Below are 4,622 nucleotides of genomic sequence, written 5' to 3' on the forward strand. Positions count from 1 at the left end.
TGCTGCCCCGAAATGTGGTGGCTGCTCTGCCCTCCTCTAAATGAGGCTGCAGATGTCCCCTCCCTCTGACAGTTTCTCTCTCTACATGAGGGAGGTATGGGCGGTGGTGAACTCAGACAGCTGGCTCCTGAACCTCATCCTGACCTCAGGACGAGCAGCTCAGAACTCCACGCATTCATTTCTGACTCTGTAATGCTCAAATATAGAGCAGCCCAGGGCAGGGATGAGTCACTGCTCCTAATGGCACAGACAGTGCTGGCAGTGTTGCAGCGTGGTGGTGGGGAGCACTGAGTGGGAAGGGCCTGTAGGTGAGCTTGGCCAGGGCCTTCCCTTTGTGCCGTGCTGGGGCTGTGATGGAGCATGGGGGGACTGCATCCTTTGGGGGTGAGGTGCTGCTGTTGAAGTACAGCCTGAGGCAGGCAAGTCATCAGCCGGTGGTTAAAGTTCGTGCTTAGTGGTGGCTGGGTCAAAGCCTGACTTGGGAGCCAGATGAGTCACTGGTTATCCATGTAGCTGCGTGATGAAACACCTGTGTCCCTTGAGGGGCAGCTCTGAGCCCAGGCCTGTAGAAGGAGGGGTAGAAGTCTCTTCCCCCATCCCAGCAGCACCTCTGGGTGAATGGTGTCGCCCCACCATGGCCATGCTGCCAGCTGCGCTGGGAGTGCTGCCCATGGCAGGTGGCATGGCACACAGCACTGGGCAAGGGTAGGGCGAGGCTCAGTCCTTGGGCAGTGTAGAAAGGTGAGGGCAGTCCCCGAGTTGCAGCCAAGGGTTCTGTCAGCAGCACAAAGCTCTGCTCCACAGGCAGCAGTAGGGCTTGTCACCAGCTCTTGCTACGCTTTAGTTATTTACTCATTGATTTTCCCCAGGTTCCTGATGGCCACAAATTAAGTACAAGCTCCACCGTTTTTAGAGAAGCACGGGGACAGCTGAGTTGTATGAACTGCGGTAGAAGTCCCAGCTATGGAAGTGATCAGCCTGAGTGTCTGATGTGTCAGTGTGGTCTCCTGGCATGCTGGTGGTAGTTGGATGGTCAGACTAGGTGATCTCAGAGGTCTTTTCCAACCTTAATGATTCTATGACCTGACCGTCTGATGTGTCCTCCCTTCCCCACAACTGTTCAGAACTGGGTGTTTGACCGCCTGTCAGGAAATGCAAGTATTTACCCTCTCTGACAAAAGGCTCCTCTAGCAGCTGACCGTTTGCTGGGCTGGTTTTGAGTACTGAGCCAGGAGTGCAATTACTTTAACAGCTGCTGTTACATCCCATAGCAGCTACTGAAAAAACGGAGACCCAAGGCCTGAGCTACGCTCCTCCCTCAGAGCTCTTGCATGTATGCTTCCAGGCCAGCATTAGCTGCCATCCTCTTTTGCAGTCCATTAGAGCCTTGTGCTTCCAAGCGAGACACAAAGCTCGAGTCTGAGGATGTGCTTTAGAGGAACTGGTGATATGAGCATCCTTCCACACCTGTCTGCCTGGATCATGAAGTGAAGCAGATGAGCTCTGTTTCCAGGAAACGCATATGGTGATAGAAGTCTGCGTGATCAGATTTAAGACAGCCACATATGACGAGTTTGATGTGGAGGATTTTCACTGCTAATGGCAGTGGCTTTTATTTTAAGCCCTTTTTTTTTTTTTTTTTTTTTTTTTTTTTAAATATTAAAATTTTTATTACAAAAAATGTAACAGTAAGGCAGTTTCTCAGTTGTCACTCACTGCGAGCCAAACAGTTTTCAATCATCTTTAATACAAAACTAGATTCACACAGGAGCCACGCCTTTGATCCACGACAGCCCTTGGAGAAATGAAGGGATAAGGCAGAGAGGAAAACCACCACCTGCATCACCACTCACGCACTTAGGACGAGGTGTACAAACACTACTGCAGTGGAGGAGGATTATCTGCAGCTTAAAGGAAAAACCTACGCTTTCTCTACCAATAACCCGGGACGTTTCAGTCTGATGTGCCTCAGCAGATTTGAGATTGCGTTTTGGGAGATCTTCTTTTTAAACCAAGTGAAATTTTCCACCGTCAAAAGAAAGACAAACTGTTTCTTCTCTGAAGAACTGCAGGTTGTGTAGTTCACTGACTGAAGAAGCCCTGTGCTAAAACACTTGTACTCCCCAAGTGCTGCTTCTTTAGAGACCATTCTTAAAATGAAAGTCAGCCCTGGAGCTACCTGATGGGAGCTGAGGGAGGGACCTGCTCAGCAAACTGCCCTGTACATTCCACAAGTTCCTCTGGGCTCGTTGTTCAGCTTTTGGTTTTGCTTGATATAACAGAAAGGTGATTTCTCATCCCTTCAGCCCTGCATTTTTCCATCCAACATATGCGAGCCCCCAGCATTCTCTTACAGTGTCACAGTACTGGACCAATCACTGCCACATTTATTCAGAATTTCTCTCCTACCTTTTACAAATTGTAGCTTTTAATTATTTTCATATGTCAAGTAATTCCTCTGCACACTTCAGAAAGAAACAGCTGCTCTGTTAATAGCCAGACCAGGCGCTGCTTTCCAAACACATATGTGGCGGTGATGCACTGATTCTTCCTGTGTTAGTTTACTGTGCAGAACTGGCTTATCTAAAACCATTCAGAGATGCCTCTGAGCTACTGGCAAAAAATGAATGCCCCCAAAGGGGATTCCTAACACCGCACTGCTGTCTGTTACTTGCAGGGAAAGGGCAGGATTCACCTCTAGCCACCACTGCCTTCTCCTGGAACTTAAGAAAGGGGAGAAGATGGAAAAGAGGACACCATGGATAGGAAAAGACTGTGCTGACACCATGTAGAAAGGTGAAAACTTGGGTAAGTAAGGATGTTATGTTTGGTGTTGTTTTGTTTTTTAATTATTATAATTTAGCATTATCTTTGATCACTCTGAATTCTTTATTTATTTTTGTAGATCTGTTTCTGTCAGACAGACACTGCTTTGTTGTACCAGCAATTCTGAATGAGTGAGAACTACAGAAGTAGTGGAGCTGTTTCTGACTTCTCTTTTTAAGTACTGGATGGGGCTTTGTTTCACACCTTTCAAAAAGACAAGCATAATGCAAGAAGGTGCAGGGCTAAGGATAAAGTTATGGATGTCCCACTGCTAACAGGCTCAATAGAAATCTAACAAGAGATTTTCCAGCAAAGATTTTAAAGTCTCTTCTGAAAGCATGCAGCATTTCAAACACAAGTACCATAAATTGCATCCTCCATATTCCAGAGGTATTTCTCACATGTTACTGTTGGTTTCTTCTACCTTTTGGCTCAATTTTCAAGATTTTGTGGAGGCAGAAAACCCAAGCAACTAAAACGGGATTTTTTTATCCTTGGTAAAGACTTCAGGCTTGACTCCTAAATCAGTAACAACCACCATCATCCAGAAAATCAGACTGTTTAGGCAGAATCTGGTGCAGGTCACTTTAATTCTTGTTCCCACGCTAGTGGAATACTCAGCCATTTAGCTAAAAATCCCACTGTTGAAGAGGGATGGCTCAGGAAAGGGAACCTGCTGCAGCCCCTCCTTGCCCTGCTCAGCTCCTCCTGTGCTGGGGGGGTGAGGGGGCAGGGACAGCAGTTATTCCTTCTGCAGGAATCTCAAGAACAGACCAGACATCCAACAGCTACAGCTGCCACAGTCTCATCTCCCTCAGAGGTTTCAATGTCATATCAGTTTAAGGAAGACTCGTCACCAACCAAGGGCCTTGAAAGTCTCTGTGAGCGAGCTCTTCCACTTCACTGCTGACCTGGGGACTGCGTGAGTGTGTATGTGTGCGCTCATGCATGCATGGGTGCGTGGGGTGATCAGCACAGCTCCAGCCTGGCTCATGGGACTGGCAGCAGTGAACTAAGCAGCACCACAGCCTCTGCCATGGCCCCTTCCCAGTGCTTCCCTGCTCACCAGCACCAGCTGATGGAGTAACCTCAGTGAGGTGAGTAACATACAGCAGAGCAAGGAGAGCAGGCAGAGCCCTGGCCCTATGTGAGCAGCATCCCCTAACTAAAGGCATGTCACTGTTGCAGGCTGCACACAGCACCTACAGCAGCATCTGCGAAAAGAAAAAGCATCTAAAAAATGATCTAGGATTATAAATAGGCCATCTATTTCTCATAGAACTTGAGAACTGGAAGGACGGGGGTGGAGAGCATTCTGTGACAACTGCGTTTCCTTATCACCTGAAGTCTCATAACCAATCTGAAATTCCAGTGTCCTAAGGCACAATTACTTCTATTAATGAAGACGGAAATGTTTCCATCTCCACTGCCCAAGGAACAGATGTGTTTACTACTAAGACAGAATACAAGCAGCATTTGTTTCTTTCGATGTGGACAAACAACAGAGAGAAAAAATAGAGGAGATGGGCCCTGCTCACTGTCAGGCTGCTCTGATGCAGGCATGCATTTGATGTAACACTGCTGAAGCATTTCATTGATGCATATGCAACTGGTGGCTCACATTTTCATGGTTAAGAGCCAAATTCACCATAGAGGCTAAGAAGGAAGACAGGCCAAAAATTTGAGCTTTTGTGGAAGTAGGAAAACAGGCCGAAACAGAAAACAGCCTCTTTCCCAGATGAAGACAAACCATGGCCACAGTTTTCACGCACTCTAGAAAAGCAAGGAGTCAGATG

The sequence above is a fragment of the Excalfactoria chinensis genome, chromosome 6 (assembly GCF_039878825.1).
Source record: "Excalfactoria chinensis isolate bCotChi1 chromosome 6, bCotChi1.hap2, whole genome shotgun sequence".
Lineage (NCBI taxonomy): Eukaryota > Metazoa > Chordata > Aves > Galliformes > Phasianidae > Excalfactoria > Excalfactoria chinensis.